General features: G+C 43.8%; 1 protein-coding gene across 2 annotated transcripts in view; it reads left to right on the forward strand.

The window, feature by feature from the left end:
* PLD1 (phospholipase D1) overlaps positions 1-13,936 on the forward strand; it is an 886,935-nt gene that overhangs the window by 806,818 nt on the left and 66,181 nt on the right. The window lies entirely within an intron of this gene.

Consider the following 13,936-nt stretch of genomic DNA (forward strand, 5'->3'; position numbering starts at 1 on the left):
TAAAGGAAAGTGGATTTTATGTAGAATACGTTAAAGTATCATCGTTGATGTAGGACACAAAGGAAAATTAATAATGCTATGTTAGCGGACAAAGGTCAGAAAGACAGCCCCGCATTAGAGACAACATTTTAAGTAGGCTTTGTTGTGTGTTCTGTGGTGGAGGCCAGACTCCTACCATGTGCAGGTAGAAGTATGGAAGATGCATTTTGGCTGGTGCCACAAACCCTTCATCTCCCCGTTAAGGCAAGTGCTTCATGCCACTGCCTGCCTGATGTGTAAGAAAGAAGGAGATACATGCACTTGACCCAAGTGCGGAAACAGACAAACTGGATGCCACTTCCTAGCTTCTTGTATTTTAAACTTCCTATATTGAAGGCACTTAAATTCCCAAGCAGGGTTAGGCATTTGATAAGTTGGCATCTTCCAAGACTACTAGTTCCTTAAGGCAATCTTAAATCCTTAAGCAATCTTTTTCAATTAGTATGTTTCTATCTGTGGAATTCTGTTGTGCTTGAGAATATCCTGAGACAAATTTATCTTCCATTTTTAAAAAAACGGTTAGAATCCTTTGAAAAAAAAATTCTGCCTTAGATTAATTTGATACATTTCCGTTGTACAGTAAATATTTGTTTGTATCTTGTGTTAGTGATATTTTTATTGTAATTTTGGTGCGCCTGTGTTTTTGGAAAGTGGGCCAAAGTATTTTGATTTCTGTCCGTATTCTAATTAAACTAAAGACCCAGCAATACAATGTGTTCATGTTAAAGTGACATTTACTTATTAACACTTGGCATCTGCAAAAACTGGATTGTATTTGAATTGTAATTCTTTTTTAATCTTTTGAAAAATGTAATTTAGCTCTGGTTTATTTACTCATAAATAGCCACAAACCGGTTCCATAGGGAATTTTTTCAAGATGCTTCCAAGATCTATAGGGAACACCTGGAAACGAACAGTACATTTTTCATCAAGGCACATGTAAGCCATTTTAGTAATTTTCTAGTTCACTTAAATGTCCAAAGTATAACTGGTGAATGCTGTTACAAATAGCCAATATGAGTTGAAGGGAGATGGGCACATCATGCTATTTCTTGTATTATTCACTCTGGACTTTATTGAGGTAATCTCTAAATAAGGTCCATGCACTTCCGCAAATGTTAGTACCATGAAAAGCACAGAGAGACTGTAGATTCTCTTGCTTGAAAACTTTTCAAATACTCTATGAAAAAGGATTTTGTTTTTGGTTTATGCACGGAGGGAGATTCTTTAAATATATATTATACACAAGAGCAGAAGGAACACTCCAGACTAAAACCTGCTGACAATTGGTGCATAATTGTATAAAGGGAAGTGGGCCTGCACAGCGAATCTTGGCTTCCCAATGCATTGTATGTGGACGACATCCCGTTGCACACTCGGTTGTCACCCAGGATGGATATTCCTCCCCTCATGGACTGCCTTGAGGGGAACGAGGACTAGATGGTCTCTGTTTCTAAAACGGAACCCCTCCAAGACCTAGCTCGTCCTTTCTGAACATGGTTAAGCTCTGGGCGTCTTGTCATAAGTCTTTTGACTGCCTTTCTGACTTCCATTTGTCATACCGGCCCTACTCCGAGAAGAAGACTAGGGGGGAAGACTGGGAGCTCTGACTCCCAGGAAAGCTACCGGACACAGATACCCAGAATGCATTTAGAAGCAGCCATGGGGGGATACTATATTAAGGGAATGGGCCGTTCCCACCTTGTTTTGTGGCGAGTCTTCTCCTCCGCCACACACGTTTTTTTCTTTATTGTATCATAGTTTTTTGTACCCCTTTTATCCAGCCCTGTTTGCACCCAGATGTAAATTGCTTGTTTTGAGAGAGAGACACTTACAAATCACAATACACTTTGGCTCCTCTGCTGTTTTGCGCTGCAACTACCATCAGCCCTAACAATACTACTGAATGGTGAAGGATCATGGCAGTTATAGGCCAAAACATCTGGAGAGACAAAGGTTGCTGACCACAGACTTGAGTCTGTTGCAATTATGTATGAAAGGAGATCATTCAGTAAACGCAACACAGAATCGCGTGCAATGTTTCTGCAGTGGGGAGGGAGTGTAATGTTTGGGAGACTTTTAAGTCGAGTCCGTATCGGATCTCGTCTCTAGTCATGAGAGGTATGTGCAGCTAAAGAATGTGCGCGCGGGGGAGGTTACCTTGAATTAAGCCAGCTATCCGGTTCTCCATTGTTTAGAGCTGTGGTAAAGCTGGTTCTTTCCCTGGTTGAGAATTATTGCAAGGCCTTAAGGTCTGTGTGTTGTTTCTCATTCTCGAAATCCAAGTACAATGCAGGAAGCCACGGTCTGAGTCCTTGCACGTTTTGTGGTTGACTTTCCTGGAAGACTTGTTTGCAATGTGACCCCATCATCTTCAACGACGTCCGTGCACCATTTGAGAGTGTTAAATGTGGCCATACCACCTCACCTTGAAGGTCCACATTGACTGTCTGTTTACCCCCCCCTGCACCTTCACGACCTGCAGGCATTACCTACGGAGCAATTGCTTCAAAATCTCCTCCCTAAGTGGCACAGGAATTGGATATATAATAAGGGCCTCACTGGACCATAATCCAGGACCTAGCCAGACACAAAACCCCAAACTGCGTAAAGACAAAAAAGAATGATCAATCTGTGCAGCAGTGTCTGTAACTATAATCCTCAATCCCCCCCAGATCTCACATTGAAAGATATTGAAAATAAGGGTGGACAGAATTGCTACCAGAGGAGTGAAATTGGCTTAATTTGCCTTCTGGTTTACTTCTGTCTTTTTTGCGGTACACATGGGATTCCACATGTCAATACCACTGGCCCGAAACCCAACATATTCAAATATGAAGCTATGAAAGCAGAATCACATCAAAATAGTTCAATTCTGGCCCCAATCCCTCGGTTCTTTTGAAGGAAATCCTTCATTCTGAAGTATTATTTTTTTAAATAATTTTTTAATGCTAAAACTTCAGTTTAATCATTTATTGCCAAATAAGACCATGTTGTAGATTTTTCTCTTCAGTGTTGCAAAATAATCTAACTCTAAGTGTATGAAACTGATGATGTGATTCTAAACACGGGGTAATGGAGCCATCTTCTGGGCACAAGCAGTATTGTCACACATCTTCATTTTACAGCCTTTCAGCACACAGGAAACCCGGTCCGTTACCTATGGGTGCCCCAGCTCGCTTAGAACTCTGTCAAAGTGTTGCACCTGGAAAGCCGCCAGTGACTCTGCGCTCGGGTCTGGTAGGAGGTGGATAATATGATCAGTTTGGGCATTCTGATCATATAAGAGGCAGATTTATCACGTGTGCCTTACTGATTGGAAGGGACATGAACCTGAATCTGAAAATGATGCAAACACACCCCATGTGATGCTTTTAAACAAAATTTTAATTCTATATCGCGCCTTATTTCTTCTTTACATTATGATTTTCTGGGAGGGATTTAAGCCTGACACTTTGATCTTGCATAAACCGCTTTATTCTATCGTTTGGGCTACAAATTACAGGTTCTGAAGAACTTTGGGCGATATGGGGTACTCTGGGGTCACTCCCCGCTGCTGTGCACTGCAACTTCAGTTGACGCAGCGGCTCACCTTCTTTTCTTTTTTTTACCATAATTGTCCGGGAGGTGATTGGAGGTTTGAGTTTGGCCAAAGCACTCTCTTCTACCACTGCTGACGCCCTTTGAGCTGGAGGGTGCAGTTAGTCGACGCTCCCTATTGCATACAATAACTTCAACGGTCGGCACTGCCTTTGAGATTTGAACCAGGGAAGAGGGGGTCTTTGCTGACGCCGCCTGCTGTACAGACAATATTGCATGCTTCTACTGTTTGTGCACTAATAATCTCGGTTCTGTTTAGAAGTGACTGGATGTAGAATGTATCGAGCTAACTGCAGATTATAGGGAAGCACATTTTAGAAACGTTTTTTACGTTGTATGTGTTTTAGCAATGGCAGTTTATTTTACTCCGATTCGTGCTTGTTATGAGACTATGTACTGCCATCTAGCATATTTATTTTTCCTTTCGGAAAGCAGTGTGGCGTACAGTTTGGAGGGCACAGCATGGTTCTTTCGCATACCACGTAAATATATATATGAAGTTGTGTGCTATTAGTATGCCAAAATTGGCCTCTTGGTGGCAATGTTGCATCATTTTCGTCCGAACTCTGCTTTAACATGAAGCTGCCTCATCTAGGACATTGTAGTCCGACTTTTCCTTCTTTAATCTCTTGTTTTCTAACTCTATAATACCGAAGTCTCGCCTTCGTTTTGTCCTTTGGTATCTTTTGGAAGAAGTACGTTTTTAGATATTGTGCCTGTATTTCTGGCTGGAATTCTGCCTTGCTTGCCCTGTTATCCTTTTACATTATTGTTATGTATCCGACTGTTGGCGGTTTATTTCCTTTCAACCTTTGACCCCTCCAGACCCCACCTGGTACATGAGTCCCTCAGCACTTCTCTTCCTCAGACCAACACGCTTGCCGGTCTCCGATCTACAGGTAGCTCATATGATAGTTTATCTTTCGTCTTTCCTCTGAACCGCTCTTTGTTCAAATATCCTCCTCCGTTTATCGTTCATAAAGTAAAGATGCGTTTGAAATACGTCTCCCTGCAAGTAACGCGGCGCCACCTGCTGACCAATTTCGCTAAATACAGGTGTTTCTTGAAGTTCAGTTTATTTTGTTTTATTTTTTCGGCATTATGAGGGTTATCTATACTGATCTGAGTGATCATTCACAGTTAAAAATCACTATTAAATATGCTGCCACCGTCATAGTGAGGCCCTGGTTTAGTGGATTGAGGATTAACCAGAATGCTAACATAATCTCTAGATCTATAGGAAATACCATCAAATATAATAACCAAGTATCAAATTTTATTTAAAAAAAAATATACCAGATTGATGCCAAAAGTAGCCTGTATTACCCCTGCTTTTTTCATACCTTTCTTGGTGACTTTAAACAGATACCCAAAGGTAACAAGAAAGAAGTACAGTCCATATCCCACTCCTTCGATATAACAATTCAAAGTTAAAAAAAAAGAAGAAATTGAGGAGAGACATAGAGGTATTAAGAAGCCATGGCTGTTGGGGGGGGGGGGGGGGAGTTCCAGTTAGAACTTAAAACAACTAAGACAAAGATTCAAAAATTGGACCAAACGTTACAAATGTACTCTATCAAACAATGAGGGCTCTAAGATAATTGAGAGCCTCATTTAAAAGGATTCTACAAATTCCTGGGACCTAATGGGTGTTCTGAATAAAACCCAGGACTCGCAACAAAATAATCTGATTGCTGAGGGTGCGGCATTTTCATGGTGGGTATCCTTTGCAGGGGTGGTTCTTTGCACCCTGGTGGATTGGGCTACTCGTACGTGTCAGACCGTCTTCCGCAGGGGGCTAGGTACAGAAGTGAATGGTCTGGTGGCGAGCAGGTTAAGGGAAGACTTGTTTGGGCCCGGAAGATTGCCTTTATATATGGCTGCCATTGATTATAAGCAAGCATTTGGTTGTGTTAATCGCAGTCTTCTATGGTGTACACTTAGGGGCTGGAATATACCCGGGTCCCTTTTATTCACCCCGATTCATCTTCACGAGAGCACACTCTAGCAGGTGAGGCTGAACGGACAGGGTTCTCTGGCGGAGGCATTTCATGCCAGAAGGGGGCGACCTCAGGGCTGCGTGTTAGCTCCCTGCCTCTTGAACCTCTCTACCTGTCTGACCTGGCAGAATTTTTATCAGCACCCTCGTTTGCTCCACCTAGGATCTCTTCCTTGGCAATCTCGTATTTAACATGTGCGTACGATGTCATCCTCATGGATAGGACCTAGGTGGGCCTGCAAAGACAGAGTGATGCCATCTAGGAATACTCGATTCAGAACGAACTGTGCATCAGCAGCAGGAAGACCAATGGGATTAGATTCATTGCTAACAAAGCAAAATGGGTTGCAGTTTGCATATAGAAGATCACATTGTGATCCCAACGTCATTGCTAACCAAAGGCTTCATAATGGATATGCACGATAATATTGATGTCCTGATGGCTCGCCTGCTGATGAAAGCATTTCAAGTGGCGTCCCAGATGACGACGATTCAGTTTTAGTACGATAGGTTCTCCATCTGCCCGTTGCTTACATATTAAAACGTGAAGGTGGTCCCAGGGTTGCTATATAGCAGAGATTAATCACAAGCTATTATATAATATTTTATTTGTATCACGCCCATACACAGGGGTTTCAGAGCGCGACAAGGCAAGTGAGGGGAAACAAGGGAGAACAAAACAATGATCTTACTAGGCCCAGTGACATTGAGATAGTGTAAGTGCAGGGGAGAGGGAAGGGGGAAAGTGCGAGTGGCAAGGAGGGAGTGGAAAGTGCTGAACACGTGATAGAACAGGTAGTGCGGCCAGCATGTGGTAAGTGTGAGAATAAGGTGTAGACAACAGGTGTCTGATAAGTGCTGGAAGGGGACTGCAGGGTTGCAAATACAGACCCAAGTGCAGGGGTTGCCAGGAGGCATTACAGGTTTGTGGCTGGGAGGACCAGGATCTGGGCCCAAAATCATAGGGTAACCAGGTGCCCGGCGCCAAAGCAGAAAAATTAGCAGAGGAGAAGGAAGAGTGAAGGCAGAAGCTAAGAGCAAAGAGGAAGGTCTTGAGGTGCTTCCGGAACTGAAGATGGTTCTCCTCAAGTTTCAGAGGAGACTTGTTTCAGTCGGACAATATCAAATCCAGGGTTTGCAAGCAAGCCCTTGTGTTACGGGATTGTGTCCCTATGGCCTCATTGAGCTATGAGCTGGGCTTAACCTCGTTGAGGTGCCTGCTAGAGTGGAGGATAATCCTCTCTGTTTAGAAGGTTGGTGGAGCCTGTGAAGCACTCCTTGCATGAAGACATGGCGAGGGTTCTACTCACGTCCTCAATACCAGCGGTGACCAACTTTAGGAAAAGTTCTGACAAAATCCTGAATAAGGTCCAGTGATCTTATTATTAATCCAAATGAGGTAAAGGAGCAGCTGATGAGACGCGATTGGATAATTGCAATTTCAAAGATGAGACAATATAAATTATACATCAGTCTGTGTCACCACTTGATAAGACGCGGGGTAGTATTCCTAAATACTTAGGAAAATTCCTGAACTCGTAATGGCCTTGCCAGTTCTTGCCATACAGATTGAACCTGGTCCCCACCGGTGAGATATGCCAGATTAGATCGCAACAGGGTGACTGACATGGGATGTTCATTGTGCAAGGGCTTAGCACTGTTACTGATCAATAAAAGGGTTGTGGCCCATGCCAAACAGATCACACTCTGCATCAGCGTCATCACTGATTTCAAGATGGCCTTCCAATGGTCTTGCAGTCTCAGTAGTTTGAGGAGCTGCTGGGAATTAAGCAAACCAAGTGTCTTCCTCTTCTGGCATTTCAGCGCAGGGGTGCTGCTGTCTGGTCAGTGGGCCCTTGAGCGATGCCTCTTCTGTCTCTGCTAGTAATAATAATAATTTAGCATTTATATAGCACTATGAACCCTCAGGTATCTGAACGCTGCTTATTATTACCCACAGTGTGTGGTGCTCATTTATCGACCTCGGAAGGATGAAAGGCTGAGTTTGTTCCTGCCGGGATTCCAACCCATGTAAGCAGGCTCTGCACAGATGTCAAAGCGAGCGCTCTACTCGCAGTGCTATCGGACCAGTACTAACTCAACCTCCTCCACAGCTGGGAGAACGTGGTTCCGGTGCAAGGTCTTGATATTCCTTGGCCGTCTTTCCCCTCTGTCAGTAGACTGGGTGCTCTCCTAACTGATGCTCTATGATCAACGGTTGTTACTCTCACTTGTCGCCCAGCTTGTGTAGTCCTCTTTCTCAGGCTGAAGATCAACACACGATCTCCAGGCTAAAGAGCGTGGAACTTGACCTTGGCATTGTAGCAATGTTTTTTACCTTCCACGCTCTTCTCGTAAGCGACCCGGGAATCCTGATGAGCTAGATGCTTTAGCTGGCGTAGTTCTCTGCCTGTTGCATCTGCTCACAATTCAAAACACAGGTCTACAGAAATCCAGCGTCCCTTCTGAACATAAGGTAATATGGCGTAAACCTGGTGGCATTATTCTTAGTGCAGTTGTGTTAGCATGGCTCTGGGTAGCTACATGTTTACTCCACCTGGTTCTTTTTGTTCTGGACTCAGGGTGCCCAGCATTGCAAAGAGAGTTTGATTGACTCGCTTCACTTGAGTCATGCAGGTCTTCTTGGTGCCAACCCACTTCTGCATCTGTTTAATGAGTGTCAACTCAAAATCATGTCCCTGGTCGGAATGAATCCTAGCTGGCCAACCATAGTGCACAAAGTACTGTTCCTACAGCACACTGGCCACTGTGGTGGCACGCTGATCCTTGGTGGGGAAACGACTGCGCATACTGAGCAAAGTGGTCTGTCACCACCAGGATAGTCTGCACATCGCGCTGACCCCTCTCTAAACTGAGGAAGTCACTGCAGACTAGGTCCCTGGGCCTAGAGCTCTGCAGGTGATGTACATATGCTGCAGGCTGACCAGCTTGGCAGAGTGCTGGCAATAATACTCTACATTGGCTACTAGTCTAGGCCAGAAAAGCCTTCAGAAGACCAACTCGAAGGTTCTGTCACTGCCTAGATGTCCATGCTGGTCATGGATTGCATACAATTCTGCTCATCCGAATCACTGCGGTAGCACAAGGCAATGTAACCCCGTCTCCAATGTTGCTTTCCTTGTACATGACTCCACCCTTCTGCACCCTTGTCTTCCACTCCTTTGCATTGCAGCCTGTTCTGGATTTCGAAAGGCACGTTATATTAAGTTGATTTTTACTGTGCACTGCTATCATTTCCAAGGTCTCCAGTTGCTGTTGTGGTAAGGTAAGGTGAAGTGGGTTGGTTTGGGAGGAGGAGAGAGATAAGACGATGTACTCATCTGTTCATTCTTTTAGAAACATAAATAACTGGGTCTGTGCGTGTGCGCTTTCTGGGTATGCTTTTTTTCTGTACACTGGATGCTTATTGTTTCCGGATCGGCGGTGTCCAGTGCATGTGTTTTGGTGTTGGAGGCTGTTGGTGTTTGTGAGTTGTTTGGGTGTTTTAGCAGTGTGGTTCGCTGGGCATGTGTGGTATGTGTGCGGTGAGGGAGTATGATATGGTGAGGGAGTATGGTAGAGAAAAGGGAAATGGTTAATCAGTTTTGGGTGCTCCCTGGATATTGTGCTGATAATCTATTGTTTCTTTAGTAGGACAGTAAAGCGCTTTGGCTTAAAGCCCTATATAAATCTAAATAAATACAAATACTTTCACCTTGCGGTTGCTTTATTCAGGCTAGGGTTTGAATGCCTTAGTGGATGAGGTTTGGGAATTGTAATGGTTGAGGTGGCTTGCTTGTGAGGCTAGTCGTTGTGTACCTGTTGTTGGTCCATTTATCTCAATGAGCTGAATAACCAGGTTTGTAGCCTTTTCCTGAAGGTTAGGTGGCTTCTTTCATCCGGATTGAATTCCATAGTTTGGCTATGAGAATGAAGAAGGTAGTTCCTCTGGATTTCGTTTCTTGTACTGTTTGTTTCCATTTGGAATTATGTGCTAAATCTTAAAGTTCTTGTGGGTTGGTATCGGGTAATTTTTGCTTGGAAGAATGTAATTCCCTGTCTGTATAGTGATTTATGGACAAAATAGAGCACTTATAAATTGATACGCTTCTTTACTGGTAGCCAATGGAGACTTCTTAGGGTGGGAGTGATCTGATCCCTTCTATTTAGTTTCAGGAGTAGTATTGTCGCTGTAGTTGGGATGCATTGTAGTTTTTTGGTGGTGTTACTCATGGAGAGATTACTTGCATAGACTGTTCTTGATAATACCAGGCAAATGATAATGAGGGTGTTAGCTTTCTGGTGCTGCTGAGCCCAAATACTCACACAGCAAGGGTTTGGACGCTGCAGCACCTGCTCCGTCATGCTGTAAGCCCGTTCTTATGGAATTTCCAGGCCCCCTGGTGCATAACAGCATCCAGGATGCTCCATGGCAACGAGCATCAAGGAAGACATGCCAGGTGCTCACTGGTGACGTGGGCTTGGAGCGTTAACCTGCGGTAGGTTGCTTTACTCTAACCACGAGATCTCGCTCCTACCTGCCGTCATCAGAAGAAGCCTATATTAGGCTCAGAACATCTGTACTCCGAGCAACAGTCACCATCATGGAGCCAAACACTAGGTTAGTGTTAGTAGTGTTAGGGAAGTAGGTATTTAGATTATTTAGTTAGGTTTTGATCCTGCCAATTTGTAATCCATGTAGAGGATTCGGCTAAATTACAGCACACTATCTACAGGTACTAAAATGGCGTTACGCATTTCAGGACTCTCTATAGTATTTTCTATATTATGATGACTTGTTATTAGTGTATCCACTTTGTAACCTAGCTACAACTCCTGTCCAGAAGTGAGAACTAGGGGGTGTGTCAAGAAGCACTCCCGCCTGGCTGTACCTTCCGCACAGTGTAGCACTTTGTTTTACCTGTCAGTGGGTTCCTGCTGGGTGTGCAGTGTATTGCCTTTGAAACACTACTGAGAATTCCTGGAGACCTTCCAGAGCCTGACAAAGGGTTTTGTGTGAAAAATTGGGGTACGGGACGATCCCCCTTATTAGTTAAATATGGTAGAAAATGTGTTTTGCTAATGCATTCACCTGTGGTTCCATCAGGTGTGAGACACTCATCCTTGAGTATTCCCAGGTGTTTTATCACTGTTTGAGTTCCTATACTCTTGCGGGGTGGACGGCAGGTGAGAGATGTTTTTGTTAGATTGTCATCTCGTGGGGTTATCATTCCCATTTTGGTTGAGTTTAGTTGCATTTTGTTGCTTGCCATCAAGGTATTTATATCAATGAGGCATTTATTGAGGACTTTGTCAGAGTCGTTGTTGGCAGTCCTCCTAAAAATGAGCTTGGTGTCAACTGCGTAGTTGTAGGCAGTCTGTCCATGAGTTTGTATAAGCTTCATTAGGGGGGGGCATGTAAAAATTGAAGAGAAGTGAGGAAGGGCTTGATCCTTGTGATATGCCAGAAGTGGTGTTTTTTGTGTTGGATTTGAACGTTGGTAGGTAGGTAGGTTCTCTCGGTGAGTAAAGAGTTCAGCCTTTGTAGTGCAGTATTTTGAATATCAGATTCTTCCAGTCTCTTGATCAATGTTGTGTGTTTGATTGCATCTTAGGCAGCTGATATGTCCAGTAGTACGAGGGTAGATCTGGTGCTGTTGTCCTTGTTTATCTTTAGGTCACCCTTATGGAGAGGAGTGCAGATTCGATTCCTCTGATGGGTCTGAAACCGACCTGGGATTGGTCAAGTAGTCTGTTGGCTTCCACATGGTTGAGTGGTTGTTTGTACATGCAGTTTTCCAAGATTTTCACTGGGTAGGGTAGGTTTGATATAGGTCTGCAGTTTGCGGGGTCATCTGTTTTTCCTGTCTCATTTTTTTAATAGTGGTTTCATATAGGCTGATTTGTATGATTTTTGTACCATTCCAGTGTTCAAGGATAGGTTTGTTAGAAGTCTAGTGTAAAGTGCTGCTGTTCTATGGGTTGCCCAGAGCAATGCCAGAAGTTAAGATTAATTGTAAACCTTCCAGCCATCAACACTTTGTTTTTACTTTGTCACCCCGAGTGGGACGGGTATGCTCAGATGTTGGTCCCATGCCTGCTGGGCCTATGGACCCAAGCTACTCCTCGCTGATGAGGCTCAACAAGGCTGAAACATGTCTGGGGATGCACATGGTCTCGTTCAGAAGGGATGTGGCCTAGCAGTTTGGGCTAGACTACCCCTTTTGCAGTGGTACCAAATCTGATTTGCATATGGTATTTCCCATTCTGTAATGGCCTGGCAGGCGAAGAACGATGGCCTGGAGGGTTGCCCAGAGAGATGCCAGAGGTTAAGATTAATTCTAAATATTCCAGCCATCAACTCTTTGTTTTTGTTCTATGGGTGAGTACCTGTTTGTTGATATCTGGTGGGCATGTGTCGCTGGGCAATCCAGCCATGTTGGTTTCTTTTAGTAGATTGCTGGAAGTTTCCTCGCTTATTAGTTTGAATTGGTTTGTTTCTGGGACGGTGTTGCTGCATGAGGTTACGTTTTTATTTCCCTGATAATTCTGTATGTTTCTTTCTGTGGGTGTGTTCCCCATTCTACTCTTGTGGCGTAGTGTGCTTTCTTGTCTTTCAAAACTGCTGATTTGTATAGCCAAATTTGTTGTTAGTCTATTTTGTCCAGTTGGTTGCATTTTTTCCTCCATGTTTTTTCTGGTTCACGTTTTTTCTGGAGTCCTCTCAGTACCTCGGTGAACCATCTCACTCCACCTTTTTTTGATGTGGGTTTGAACGATTTTAAGGGTGACAATTGATCTAATGTGTCTGTGATCCAGGTGTGCAGGTTCTCCTAAACAGTGTTTGGCGTTGTTTTGCTTAGTTGGGTGGGTATCCGTTTGGTCATTTCTAGTAGTTGTGTTAGTGTTTCTAGATCAAGCCTTTTCCAGTTTCTTTTGTCTGTAGTCAGATGCTTTGTTTTTGGTATCATGTGGGTTGGGTTTTGACAGTCGGTGAATTGGATCACATAATGTTCGAACCAGATGATTGGTATCAGGGGGGCAGTAGTCAAGAGTTCCTCCTGCAGAAAATTGAATCGAGGGTGAGTCCAGCTCTAAGTGAGGGTTCGTTCACAATTTGTTTGAAATGGAGAGTTTCCTGAAGGGCGCTGAGGGGAGTGAATTGTGGTTTCATTTTCTCTTTCAAACTAGTGGTTTGTCTCCTAGAATGACGATATGACGATGATGTCATGATTTAAGGCTAGGTTGGCTCTGCCATCAGTGTGTTTTTTAGTGCAGTTAGGATTGTAGGTGGGCCTTTAGATTCATTGAATTGTTCACAGGGTTTGATGTTGACTAAGAGTGATTTGCAGTCTTCTATGTCTGTTGATGGTAAAAATGTGGAGCTGATGTGTTTGTGTGCCACAGCAATTCTGCCTCCTTTTCTGCCTTCTCTGGTAATATAGCTCATCGGGTTGAGCGCTCGCTGCTGTGATCTGAGCGTGCTCTGCAGGTCGCACGTTTGAATCCCGGCAAGACCAACTCAGCCTTTCATCCTTCCGAGGTCGATTAATGAGTACCAATTTCAGTTGGGTGATAGTGTATGTAATTATGTGCTATGCAAAGCGCTTTGGATTTAGGCGCTATATAAATAACACATCATTATCATTATGTTAGTTTGTAGGTTTAAAGGTCGTAGATTTCCGTTTTGTGCCTTGCCATAGATTGCACGTTAAGCAGGCTACGGTGTAGGGTGTGCATTTTGGACGGCTCATTTTTGGATGCTTTTTCCAGAATTCGGGTAGGGGTGGGATGTGTCAGTTGTTTGTCTGTTAGTTGGGTGGTGGTGTTTGTTTCTGGGTGCAAAGCTAAATCATCAGTCCCTTTTTTGAGGAGTTCCAGCAGGTGGCGTGATGGATCTCGGTTTATGTCTTCATAGTTAGGCCTTTGATTGTCTGTCTGTGTAGCACATTTTCCAATCTCTTGTTATGAAAGGAGTGTTTGTGGCGAAGGATTCCAGTTTTGCTGTGGTTCTTATACGTGTCTTTCAGTCTGTTTTCTGCATTTAAGGGTTCTGTGTCCTGGGGTGGGTGGTTTGTTCTGGGTAGTATATTAAAGCGAACTCTACGATCTCCTGCATAGTTTTCTTTTGTGGATTGTTCGTTTTCTCCAGCATGGGGTCTTGCATGGACTCGCATGCTCATTAATATTTCCCGTCGTCAGGCTGGGAATCCCTGGTAAACATTAATTAAAGCAGTTTAGATTCAAGCCAACAATGCATGTCTCCTCTATAACCAATCAATGTCCTTTGGGTCATCC

The sequence above is a fragment of the Ambystoma mexicanum genome, chromosome 10 (assembly GCF_040938575.1).
Source record: "Ambystoma mexicanum isolate Mex_15411 chromosome 10, UKY_AmexF1_1, whole genome shotgun sequence".
Lineage (NCBI taxonomy): Eukaryota > Metazoa > Chordata > Amphibia > Caudata > Ambystomatidae > Ambystoma > Ambystoma mexicanum.